The sequence below is a fragment of the Sciurus vulgaris genome (assembly GCF_902686455.1).
Source record: "Sciurus vulgaris genome assembly, chromosome: 8".
Classification (NCBI taxonomy): domain Eukaryota; kingdom Metazoa; phylum Chordata; class Mammalia; order Rodentia; family Sciuridae; genus Sciurus; species Sciurus vulgaris.
The window spans coordinates 57,066,757-57,081,163 of record NC_136468.1 but is presented as its reverse complement, the minus strand read 5'-3'; positions in this window follow the sequence as shown (position 1 = coordinate 57,081,163).

Sequence of the window (14,407 nt, the reverse complement as noted above, 5' to 3'; positions counted from 1 at the left end):
GTTCATTTAAAGTAACTATAAGAACAAACACTATTAAAAAGTGACAGAAAACATAAAATAATCCAATGTAAATTTCTAGGATAAAGAGTTCCTATTAAAGTGGAAGATAACAAAATAATTAATCAAAAATTGAGAACTATGTAATGTATTTACAAGTAATTACTAAAAAAATACAAGGAGAACTAGATATGCAGTTCAGAATAGAAATGATAACACAAAACCACTAAGAAAAACCTCTTGGATATATAATATCAAGCACTAATAACTGCATACCATCTTCCAGAAATGGAAAGGAATAGAACTGTGAAGAGAGTAGAGATAGCCCTGCACTCAGAGAGTTCACAAAATAAAAGGAAAAAATGAGATAGAAGGAAAAAGTCTAGAGTAGTGAGAGAGGAGGGAAAATACTTAGTGGTCATATAACCTTTGTGTTTTTTTTTTTTTTTTTGAATTATAAACAAATGGAATACATTTGTTTACAAATGGGATACCCCTCCCACCCCCCATTATATGTCATCATCCGCTTACCAGCGAGATCATTCGTCCTTTGGTTTATTGAGATTGGCTTATCTCACTTAGCATGATATTCTCCAATTTCATCCATTTGCCTGCAAATGCCATAATTTTATCATTTTTTATGGTGGAGTAATATTACATTGTATGTATATGCCACAGTTTATCCATTCATCAATTGAAGGACATCTAGGTTGGTTCCACAATTCAGCAGCAATGACATTGATGTGGCTGTATCTCTGTAGTATGCTGATTTTAAGTCCTTTGGGTATAGGCCAAGGAGTGGAATAGCTGGGTCAAATGGTGGTTCCATTCCAAGTTTTCTGAGGAATCTCCACACTGCTTTCCAGAGTGGTTGCCCTAATTTGCAACCCCACCAGCAATGTATGAGTGTACCTTTTTCCTCACATCCTCGCCAACAACTATTGTTGCTTCTGTTCTTGATAATAGCCATTCTAATTGGGGTGAGATGGAATCTTAGGGTAGTTTTGATTTGCATTTCTCTTATTACTAGAGATGTTGAACATTTTTTCATATATCTGTTGATTGCTTGTAGATCATCTTCTGTGAAGTGTCTGTTCATTTCCTTAGCCCATTTGATTGGATTATTTGTATTCTTGGTGTAGAGTTTTTTGAGTTCTTTATAGATTCTGGAAATCAGTGCTCTATCTGTAGTATGAGTGGCAAAGATTTTCTCCCACTCTGTAGGCTCTCTCTTCACATTACTGATAGTTTCCTTTGCTGAGAGAAAGCTTTTTAGTTTGAATCTATCCCAGTTATTTATTCTTGCTTTTATTTCTTGTGCTATGGAGTCCTGTTAAGGAAGTCTGATCCTAAGCTGAAATGTTGAAGATTTGGTCCTACTTTTTCTTCTGTAAGATGCAGGGTCTCTTGTCAGATTCCAAGATCCTTGATCCATTTTGAGTTGATTTTTGTGCAGGGTGAGAGATAGGGGTTTAATTTCATTCTGTTGCATACGGTTTTCCAGTTTTCCCAGCACCATTTGTTGAAGAGGCTATCTTTTCTCCATTGCATATTTTTGGCACCTTTGTCTAGTATGAGAAAATTGTATTTATTTGGGTTTATGTCCATGTCCTCTATTCTGTACCATTGATCTACCCATATATTTTGGTACCAATACCATGCCATTTTTGTTACTAATGCTTTGTAGTACAGTTGAACATCTGGTATTGCGATACCCCCTTCTTCACTCTTTCTCCTGAGGATTGCTTTAGCTATTCTGGGTTTCTTATTCTTCCAGATGAATTTCATGATTGGTTGCTCTATTTCTGTATGGTATGTCATTAGGATTTTAATTGGAATTGCATGGAATCTGTATAGCACTTTTGGTAGTATGGCCATTTTGACAATATTAATTGTGCCCATCCAAGATCATGGGAGATCTTTCCATCTTCTAAGGTTTTTTTTAATTTCTTTCTTTAGTGTTCTGTGGTTTTCATTGTAGAGGTCTTTCACCTGTTTTGTGAGATTACTTCCCAAGTATTTTATTTTTGGGGGGACAATTGTGAATGGGGTAGTTTTCCTAACTTCTCTTTCTGAAGATTCATCACATGTATAAAAATGCATTGGATTTATGAGCATTGATCTTGTAACCTGCTACTTTACTGAATTCACTGATGAGTTCTAAAAGTTTTCTGGTGGAATTTCCAGGTTCCTCTAAATATATAATCATGCCATCAGTGAATAGGGATAGTTTGAGTTCTTCTTTTCCTATATGTATCCCTTTAATTTCTGTGGTTTGTCTATTTGCTCTGGCTAGAGTTTCAAGGCCGATGTTGAATAGAAGTGTTGAAGGAGGGCATCCCTGCCTTGTTCTAGTTTTTAGGGGGAATGCTTTCAGTTTTTCACCATTTAGAATGATATTGGCCATAGGCTTAGCGTAGATGGCCTTTACAATGTTAAGGAATGTTCCCACTATCCCAATTTTTTCTAGTGTTTTGAGCATGTAGGGATGCTGTATTTTATGGAATGCTTTTTCTGCATCTATTGAAATAATCATGTGATTCTTGACTTTAAGTCTGTTGATATGGTGAATGACATTTATTGATTTCCAGATGTTGAACCAATCTTGCATCCCTGGGATAAAATCCACTTGATCGTGGTACACTATCTTTTTAATATATTTTTGTATGCGATTTGCTAAAATGTTGTTGAGAATTTTTGCATCGATGTTCATTAAGGATATTGGTCTGAAATTTTCATTCCTCAATGTGTCTCTCTCTGGTTTAGGTATCAGGGTGATATTGGCTTCATAGAACGTGCCTTGGTGTGGGTCTGTGGTCTGTAAAGGCCAATACGCCTCTTGTATCTGGCTTTCCATTTCATTCTTTGGGAAATTTTGTGATATTATTTCATTGAATCGATTGTTCATTCCTTTGGTTTGTTTCTCTAAGCCTTCCTCAATCCCAATAATTCTTAAATTTGGCCTTTTCATGATATCCCATAATTCTTGTAGATTCTGTTCATGATTTCTTACCATCTTCTCTGTTTGGTCAACCTTGTTTTCAAGATTAAATATTTTGTCTTCAATGTCTGAGATTCTGTCTTCCAGGTGTTCTATCCTATTGGTTATGCTTTCTATGGAGTTTTTAACTTGGTTTATTGTTTCTTTCATTTCAAGGATTTCTGTTCTCTTTGTTTTTTCAGTATCTCTAACTCTTTATTGAAATGATCTCTTGCTTCCCATATTTGCTCTTTTAACTGTTTATTGGTGTGATCATTTAATGCCTGCATTTGCTCTTTCATCTCTTCCTTCAATTCCTGCATTTGCTCTTTCATCTCCTCCTTTACTTTCCTGATTGTTTAAATTATGTACATTCTGAACTCCCTTTCTGACATTTCTTCTGCTGTGCTGTCATTGGGTTTATTGATATAGTATCTAGGTTTGTTTGGGACATTTTCTTCCCTTGTTATCTCATATTGATCAGATATCAGTGGAACTCTGAGATATTGCAGATTTCCTCTATTGGCTTATAGTGTCCCTGTAGATTTCCAGTATATAACCTCCCAGCCTTCAGTAGCCTGAAGTCTTGGAGGAACTTGATAATGCAGTGCTTCCAAAGAAAGCTGCCCCTAGCCCGCTACTGGTTCCAGGGCTGGGGGCTGGCTCTGTGCAGAAAGGCTCTCACTGGGTGGCCTGCTCCAAGAAGGTGGCTGTGGAAGAAGCCTGCCACCAGAGGGAGCAGGGATGCTTGGGGAAGTCTCTGGCTGCCCTGCCCTGCCCTGGTCCCAGAATCCACCTGTGGGCTAGGGCCCGCCACTGGGTTCGGGGCTTGGAGCTGGCTATATGGGGAAAGGCTCTCATTGGGCGACCTGCTCCAAGAAGCTGGCTGTGGAAGGATCCTGCTGTGGGAGGCTAGAAAAAGAAGGGCAGACCAACACCAAAAGTAGTAGAAGACTGGAAATAGTTAAAATCAGATCCAAAATCAACGAAATTGAAACAAAAGAAACAATCGGAAAAATTAACAAAATAAATAGTTGTTCTTTGAAAAAATAAACAAAATTGATAAACCCTTAGCCACACTAACAAAGAGAAAGAGGGCGAAAACTCAAATTACTAGAGTTTGGAATGAACAAGGAAATATCACAACAGACACGAGTGAAATACAAACATAATTAGAAGCTATTTTTAAAATCTATATTCCAGCAAAACAGAAAACCTCGAAGACATCAACAAGTTTCTAGAGACATATAAATTACCTAAACTGAACGAGGAGGACATACACAACTTAAATAAATCAATTTCAAGCAATAAAATAGAAGAGGTCATCAAAAACCTACCAACAAAGAAAAGTCCAGGACCAGATGGGTTCTCAGCCGAGTTCTATAAAACCTTTAAAGAAGAGCTCATTCCAATACTCCTCAAAGTATTCCATGAAATAGAAGAGGAGGGAACCCTCCCAAACTCATTCTATGAAGCCAATATCACCCTGATACATATAGCCTTGATTGAAGAGAAGGAAACAGCTGAGAGCAAAGCCTGGAGGAAAGCCCAGGGGTGAGAAAGGGAGAAATCTACCAATATGGCCATAAAGTGTTCTCAAACTCTGTAATCAGGAAATAATTTATGAATTTGAGACCCCTGAATTTAGTTTTGTTTTATTTTTAAAAATGTATGATGAAATTATCTGAGTATAGTTTTCTAGCTTTACTTGTTGTAGTGCACCTCTAATATTTATGAAACTTGAATCAGTGTAACCATAGTTGATTTTGATGTGTGTATCTTGAAAAATGGATTAAATTTCCATGCTACTTTTTCTTTTTGTATAGTTGAAGACTAAAATCTTTCTTCAGAAAGTGCCACTTAATTTTAATGAAACTATAAATGAATAGTTAGATGTCAATAAAAATTTTCAAATAACATTTTCATAAAGGGGCAAAGGAACAACAAATGTATTTCTAAGAACGAAATCCAGTTTCTCAAGTATAGAGTTACTTTGGCATCATTTACATTGAATAATTGATGATAATGAGGTGATTAGAGATTCAGAATATTCAGAACACTATGGAGAATGACTATAAACCAGAAAAGAATGAATTTAGCACTATACTGTCATAAAATAATACTTAATTGTAAAATTCATAATAAAATTTTTGGAATGTCTTTGTTTAATGCATCATTTGTTTCTTGGAAAAAAGTTTAAAAGAATATAGGTTATCAACTCCACATATGGATTATAGACTTAAATGAAAAAAATTTAAAATAAAACCATCAAACTCCAGGAAAATATTATTGTGAAGATAAGAAACACTTTTCTGTGCAGAGTATAAACTTCAGAGAACATAAAGAAACAACTACCAAATTAGACATTATTAGAATATGAATCATCTGTATATAAAAGGATATGTAAAATACTGAAATGACTAGCCATCACATAAAAATATTCATAACAGACTACTTAAAACTTTAATATATAAAGTATATTTTGAATCTGTAAAAGAGATGAATATTATGATACAAAACTGTAAAATATATCTGTATTATACTCTTTGAACAGAGATTTAAAAATCTATCAAAACATTTTCATTATTGGTATCCTCATTTACAAATGAGTATATCATTCTCTAGTATCTGTCTTTCTAACTCCTCAGTGAGACAGCCCTCATCAGAAGGGGTAGAGGTGAAAGGGGCTGACCTAAAGAACTTTGAAAATGAGTATAGTGTATAAGACTGAAAGCAAAGTAAATAAACTACACTTACATACTAAATTCTAGATGATAAATTTTTTACCAATGGATGTTACTGAATACATATATTGAAAGTGAAGAATTAAGTAAATGGATATTGAGTGGTCAGATCCTAGTTTTTCAAGGTTCGACTGGGACTTTTTCAATAAGAAAAAGGAGGAAAGAAGAATGATGCATGTGGTAATGGATTAAAGTTGGTGACATCAGTGCATGTTCTGGTCTAGTTTAATATAGATGGAGGTAGCACATATGGAAATATTTATAGATAATATTCATAGATGAATATGTAAATGTATATCCCTTTTCTCAAGCAAAGTAGATATCCTGGAAGCAATGACATGACAATAACAATGATTAGTATCATAGTACCCAGATTTTTAGTTGAAATACCATGCTGGAAAAATAAAATTTCAGTCCCCTTGGGAAATACCTAATACTAGGACTGGGCAGAAAATATACAAATGAGCATAGACTATCTTGTAGTGCCAGAAAGGAAGAACATGACTATCTCCCATAAAATGTGAAGATTTCAAAGAAATATAGAAACTAATAAAGAGCTTCTAATGACCACAGGTAATATCAGATTTAAACCACACCTTAAACCAAAAGAACCCAGTAGATGTATACAGAACATTCCACCCAAGAGCATCGGCATACACATTCTTCTCACTCTCCCAGACAGATCACAAAGCAAGTCTTAACAGATTTATAAGATTGAAATCATATGAGGGATCTTGTCCAAACACAGTATGAAACTAATGGGGGAAAAGATGGAAATTTCACATGTATGTGAAAATTAAATAATATATTCCTGAAAATCAACATGTCAAATATCAAAATGGAAATAAAAACATATTTGAGGCAAGAGAAATATAAAAACATACTAAAATGTATGAAATGCAGTAAAAACTGCTCTAAGAGGGATGTTTGCATTGATAAATTGCTACATTAAGAAAAAAAAAAAAGGGATCTCAAACAACCTAACTTTACCTCAAGGAACTAGAAAAATAACAGATGAAGTTCTAAGTTAAAGAGAAGGAAGGAAATAATTAAGGTTAGAGCAGGAATAAAAGAAATTGAAACTAGGAAAATAATAGATTGATAAAATAATAGTCAATTTATTGAAAAAATTGGTAAACTCTTTAACAAAAAAATGAGAAGACTCAAATAAACTCAAGTATGAAAAAGGAGACATTACAAGTGATATGACAAGATCATATCAAAGGATCATAACTGATACCAAAGGATCATAAGAGATTATAAGAACCTATGAATAATTATGTCAGCACATTGACTCATCTGGAAGAAAGGGACCAGAAAGGATCATGGGTAAATTCTACCAAACATTAAAAGAGATTTATTGCCAATTTTTCTAAAACTCTTCCAAAGAATTGAAGATTAAGGAACATTTCTAAATTCATTCTATCAGGTCAGCATTACCCTGATTCCAAAACCAGACAAAACCCTTATCAAAAAAGAAACACCAGAGACCAATGTCCCTGATAAACACAGATGAAAGAATCTTGGGAAAAAATAATGGCAAACTGAACTCAACAGCATATAAGAGTGTTACACAGAATGATTAGGTGATATTTATCCCTAAAATGTAAGGATGGCTCAACTTGTGCAAAACAATCAAAATGATATACCACATAAAAAGAACATTAAAAGAACAATGAATAGAAACCACAAAATCTTCTTGATGGGTGCAAAAAAGCATTTGGCAAAATTTGATCTTCTTTCATGAAAACAAACCTCAACAAATTAGGTGTAAGACAAATGAAATAAAGGCCTTACATGACCTGCTCACAGCTAACATTGTTCTGAGTGGTAAAAGTAAAAGACTTCCCTTGAAAATCAGGAATGAAACAAGGATACCCAAACTCACAAATTCTAATCTTCATAGTACTACAAGCCCTAGTCAGGGCAATTATTTAAGAAAAGAAACAAAAAGTTTCAAAATTAGAAGAAATAGATAGAAATATCTCTATTGTCAGATAATATTATCTTACATTAAAAATATTGAAAACTATATAAAAACACTTTTAAATCTAATTAATGAATGATGTAAATATCTACATACAAAAATCAGTTATATTTCTATTCATCAACAATGTTTTCTAAAAATATTTAGAAAGCAATCCTATTCATATTAGTATCAAAGATGATAACATAATTAGGATTAAATATAATCAAGAAAGTGAAATATTTATATGCTGTAAACTATAAGCTATTGATGAAAGGAAGAAGACATTTAAAAAATGAAAAGATATCTCATATTCTTGGACAGAAGAATTAATATTGTTTTACTGTCCATACCACCCAAAGCAATCTATAGATTTAATGTAATTTCTATTAAAATTTTAATGGCATTTTTCACAGAATTAGGGAAAAAAAAACTAAAATTTTATGGAAGAATAAAAGACCCCAAAAACAAAACTATCTTGAGAAAGAACAAAGCAGGAGGTAACATATTTCCTGAGTTCAAAATACATTACAAGGTTATACTAATCAAAACAGTATGATACTCTCATAAAAACTGATCCATTATACAATAAAACAGAATAGAAAGCCCAGAAATAAACCAAAACATATCCAGTCAACTAATTTATAACCAGACCATCAAGAAGATACAATGTGGGAAGGATAGTTTCTTTAATAAGTGTTACTAGGAAAACTGGATACCCACAGGCAAAAAAAGTAAAAAGAGACCCTGTCTAACATCACTTACAAAACCAACCCAAATGAATTAGAGACTTAATGTAAAACTGGAAACCATAAAACGCCTAGATGAAAACATGGAGGACAAACTTCTTGACATTGAACTTGGCAATGATTTTTTGGGGTATGACCCCCAAAAGCATGGGCAAAAAGCAAAAGTGGACAAGTGGAATCATATCAAACAAAAAAAAAAGGAACCCATCAAAGAAAAAAGTGAAAAAGCAACCTACAGAATGAAAGAAAATGTTTGTAAATCATATAACTGATAAGAGGTGAATATTTAAAATACCAAAGGCACTCACACAACTCAATAACAAAATTAAAAAAAAAAAGTCTGGTTATAAAAAGGGCAAAAAACTTAAGTAGACCTTTTAGGAAGAAGAAACACAGATGGCTTAGAGGGCATGAAAGTGTGTACAACATCATAGGTCACCAAAGAAATGCAAATCAAAACCATGATGAGATTTCATTTAACGCCTGTTAGGACAGCTATTAAAGGAGGAGAAAGAGAGGAAGGAGAAGGGGATGGAGAAGGACAAGGACAAGAAATAAAGAAAAGGAAAAGAAAAAAGAAAAAAGAAATGTAACAAATATTGGAAAGAAGGTGCACTTGTGGACACTGTTGGTCAAGAAGATACATTAATACAGCCATTATGGAGTTTCCTCAAATAATTTTTAAAAAGGAATATTATATAATCTACTCCACACATTTATTCAAAGGCAACAAAATTGGTATTTCACAGAGAAATCTGCACTGTCATGTTAATTTCAGCATTATTCACAGTAATATAAAAACAACCTAAGTGCCAATTGGCAGAAAATGGATAAAAGATGTGGAATATCGAGTGTTATACAGTTATAAAGTGAATACCCTGCCATTTGTGACTTTGTGAGGGAACATTATGTTAAATTTTAAATCACACAGAGAAAGACAAATACTGTATGCCATCACTGATATGAGTAATCTTAAAAGAAAGAAGGAAAGTTTAACTTTAGGATAGTGGTTGCCAGAGGTTGTGGAGTAGAGAAAAGGATAGATTTCAGACAAAAGGCACAAACTTTCAGTTATAAGACAAATAATTTCTGAGAATTGAATATACAAAATGGTGACTATAGTTAATAATACTATATGGCATTATTAAAATTAGTTAAGAAAGTAAACCTTTAGTGTGCTCATGTACAGACAAAAGTGACTTTGTGAGCTAATAGATGTGCTAATTAACCTATGGTAATAATTTTACAATTTATGCGTATATCAAGTCATTGTATTATATGATTTAAATATGTAAATTTATGAGTTATACTTCAATAAAACTGCAAAGAAAAATGAATAAATGAAAAAGATTAGCCTCTGGGGAAAAATTAATGAGAAATTGCAAATATGCAACACTAGAAATCACATGTGTAGAAAATACAAGAACTTGAATAAGTAGCTTATTTTTTAAAGGAAAATAACCATAAAGGAAATAAATGTGTGTGCCTTTGAGTTATTAAAAAACTATGTCGTAAATAAAGAACCAGGCCTAGGCAGTTTCAAAATTTAACATCTTCTTCAGATTTTTTAAAAAGCATATTATTCTGATGTTGTTCAAATTAAATGAAGATATAAGAAGTTAGTTTTTTTTTTTTGCATAGTCAAATAATACTGATCTCAATCTGAAAAAAGCACAAAGAATATGAATTAATTTCACTACCAAATGTTGATATCAAAATCCCCAATAAAATACCAAATTCAATCCAGAGCAAATCATTATTTCTTTAATAAGTGGTCTTAAGGAAGCCTGTTCTTTTTCTTCGTGACACAATTGCTACTTACATATTTTCCTATATGTTGATACATTGTTATAAACCCATCTTGATCACCATATTAGAGCCATGTTACACCTATCACGGCTTTTATTTACACTATTATATATAATTTACCTAAAGTTGAGCACAGTGAGCATGCAAAAGCACTTGAATCAATTAATTAGCTTACTGTAGGAATGCAAGTTTGTTTCTTTAAGAAATCTGTTAATGTTGCTCCTCTTGTTAATGAGTCAAAGGGAAATATCTTGTGATCTCACCAGATACTGAAAAAAGCAGTCAAATTTTTTATGCATTTCTAATACAGAACTTCAGGTTAAAAAAGCAAACTAATACATATAAAAGCCAAAAATATTTTATCTGAAATATAAATTTATTATATTCACTACAATATTGTCTGATTCATTTCTAAATTATGAAGATAAATTTCAAAAACGCAGTCTTAAAGCCAGAGTTCAGAGAGAGACAATGAAACTTATCTGCAATCTGTTCATTCTTCAGTTTTTTTTTTTTTTTTTTTTTTTTATTGTTTTTCTTTGACTGGTTAAATATACTTTTAACCTTAGTAGAGTTACCTTAAGAAAATTAATGGACTTCTCTAAATATCCATCTTGAAATCATAAGAAACCATGTCCTTTGGATCCATTTCTATTATTTCACATTTTATACATATATTTTAAAAACCACAAATTAGAGGCATATTTCCCTTTCTAAAACATAACAGTTCGTGCAAATCCAGTATTATTAGTAGGTAAAGCCACTGGTGGATGAGTCCTTAGAATATGAAGGTAACTGAAGTTTGCTTTAGAAACCACAGATCTGGCTTGGATTGCAAGTAACAGAATCAGCCTGATTTGTTCCATTAAACTTGTCCAACTTCCTCATGTTCTGCAGAATTCAAAATTCCATTAGTATTGTCAATCTTGACTGAGAATTATCTCTAAATTCTTTAGTCAATGGTTGAATTTTTTTGGTGCATACAACTATTTCATGTGCCTTCATTGTTCATAAGGAAATTGTGACTAGGGGGAGCCAAATGACTTGTCAGAGGTCATGAGTAGGGGTGGGTGGAGTGAAGAAAAGCATTCAAAAGCAGAAAAGTGACAAATACTAGGTTTCCTGAATCTATAGCTGGTGTTGATTCCATTTCACCACAATGTTAATAGGTGAGAGATTTGTGGGTCACAGATAAATATGCAATGAAAACAACTAAGTCTCAGCCCTGAAAAGAGCAGATTTTTCATGTTATATTTCTCTAAACTGAATTATTAGGCTTTTTGTACTGGTAAACTTTTAATGTGTGTGAAATAAAAACTCACATGTATTAAAGAAATGCAAGTTACTAATACAATGAAATTTTTCTTATTTCTGACAAAAAAAAAATTCATAGTAGAAGGGAAACAGTTCCACTTCTTATAAGTGCTATTGCCAAATTCCTGTGTGGTGACCATGAGAACATGGCAGTTCATGCATCCAGCTTGGGAGCACAATTATCTGACAATCCCAGTTGAGACTCCCTCAATCCCCCAGCAGAACAAATGACACCTCACTCCCTTCAACTCCCACAGCTTGCAGCCAGTGACCGAGCATGTCAAGGTACTGAGGCAGATCCAGTACAGTAACATACAGGACTTTTCCATCAGGAGACTAACTCTCTTGACTTCTCACCAACCTGGCTGCAGAAATGGACTATTTCAGTTCAATGCTTCTTATTCAAATCTGTTTTTCCACAGAAGGGCAGCATCAGGGATTGAAGGTTCTCCCACCTCGTGATATATAATTCCATCTTCTTGGAGACAAGAACTAGTATACATTTGTTCTAGCTCTGATATTGAATTTTTATATTCATATTTATTTTATGATGAATAGGATCTCAGTTTGAATTTAAAGAAAGGAGTCTCTTTGAAAGCACCATTCAATACACTACATATCCTCACGTGATCTAAGACTTGCCATTATTTCTATGTGAAAAAAACACTAAAAATAATGATATGCTAGAAATTGTAAATAGTATCTCCATTCCAAATACTTATTATTTTACTTCCTAATTTTAAAAATATGTGCTTTAAAATCAGTGAAATTGATGATTATTATTTTTATTATAAATTGATATTTCTCAATATAGTTACTATGTGATATATTTTTCATTTTTTCATAGCTACCTTTTTGGTGAATAGTGTTTTTTTGTCTTGAAGAATGTACACTAACAAAATGTCACTACTTGCATAGTTCTAAACACTTGATTGCACATCTGGTTGTGCATAAGACACATAACAGTTTAATTATACATGTTCTACATCTAGTTTAGTGCAAATGCCCTTGAGAAAAAAGTAAAAAAATCTCTGAAGTATAACTGATAATTGGATTTTATGAAGTTCTTTTATAATTTTCAGAATAACCTTTTGAATTCATTAACTTATTTCTACCAGTGTCCTAGGGGTAAATGAGAGTTTTATCATCTTTTGCTGGGATGAGAAAATTGAAAAATTAAGTAACTTCATAAGGTCATATAGAGAAACAACCAATTGACAGGGCTGGTTTAAGGGTCTGCTTCTTATAAATGTCTTATATTAGCTTTGTGAAAACTCATTTTTTAAAGGTAATTAGTTACAGAAAACTATGCTAAGACAATTTTAGAAAATTTTCCAGTAACTTGGAAGGTTTTTTTTTTTTTTTTTTCTTTTTCTTTTAGTTATAAAGCTTTGAGAAAATTAAGAATGTTAGTTCAGGTTAAGTTTTCTGAACTTTGAGTCTCTTGGCTTTCATTCTTTTGTAAAATGTCATATTGATTATTTAAACTTACAGGTTATATATTTGACAGCTGTGCTACGGTTACACTCTAAGGGAAAACCTTTAGTAACATTAATAAGATCTGGACAACCGTTTTGAGAATTAAAGTCACATAAATAGTGAAATTGAACCAGGAAGCACCACTCAGCTGGCGCAGAGCAGAATGAAGTGCATCATGTGTGTGGTATAGTAAGCCTGGGCTGGGGAAATTTCACTGTGGCAGTCCAAATTCTCTTGTCATCAGGAAGTTTTTACTTTTATTTTATTTTGTTTATCAATCATCTGTAAAGAAGAATTTTCCTAAGATTTTATAGAAAATCTGTTTTTCCCCCTGTCTGTTCTATATCCTTCACTTCTTTTATTTATTTTTCAGGAAATAATGCCCTGTTTTTTCATAGCTCATTTTCAGATATGTGTGGAAATAATTCTTCAGCAAGTGAAAGACTCCATTGCTATGACTGGATAGTAGTCAAATGACAAGGTCATTATTCCTCCAAGATTATTTAAAGTCTCAAACCTTATGGCATTCACATGCTTCTGCTTAATGAAATGCTATAAAAAATGTTTGCTGTTTAGTTTATTAATAAATGATGTTTTCTAATTATTGACCTCATTTCAAATCCTTTCCCTAAATTAACATTCCCCTTTTTTGAAAAAGAAAACTAAATATACCAAGTACTTAAAAATGTTGACAATATTAAATGAGCATTCTTTATTTCTAGACTTTTTCATTGAATTTTCACATTCTTATTTCTACCTGTTTATGGGAAACTTGTAAATGCAATGTCATATATTCACTATTTTGTTTCCAAATGTGCTTCTCTTATATAACTTCCAGTTGGTGGTATCATTCTCCAGACACTTCATTCCATAAAGTAGAATTAGTGTTCCACTTTCTTCCTCAGGCATGTGGAACTAGAGTGTGATTGGCTTCCTGACTTTCCTTTTATGGAGTCAGCAGGCAGCAGCTTTTTATCGTCCTACTATTCCACATACAAAAAGAGTAAGCTTTTTCTCTTTGTGGGGTGAAAAATCTTTTGCCTGTGCTTCTCTTAATGTTACTATAGAGGCAAATCACGATTTACTGCTTCAAACACACTAGAAATGAAATGAGGTTCTTTTATTATTAGTACTTTAGGGAAATTGCATTTGGCATACATTTTTTTTAAGTTGCAAATGAATTTTTCATAGATACTTTCTTTTAAACTGCAGAGGGAAGAGCAATGTGAGGTTCCTATTATGTTTGAAGTAAGTTATATGGGCTAGAACTAGCCTGCTAGCAATGTCATTAATACTTACTCATTTAAGTTCTTCAGAGACAAGAGTTTTAAGGGGCAAATTTGGGAGAAAATAATCATCATACTTCTTC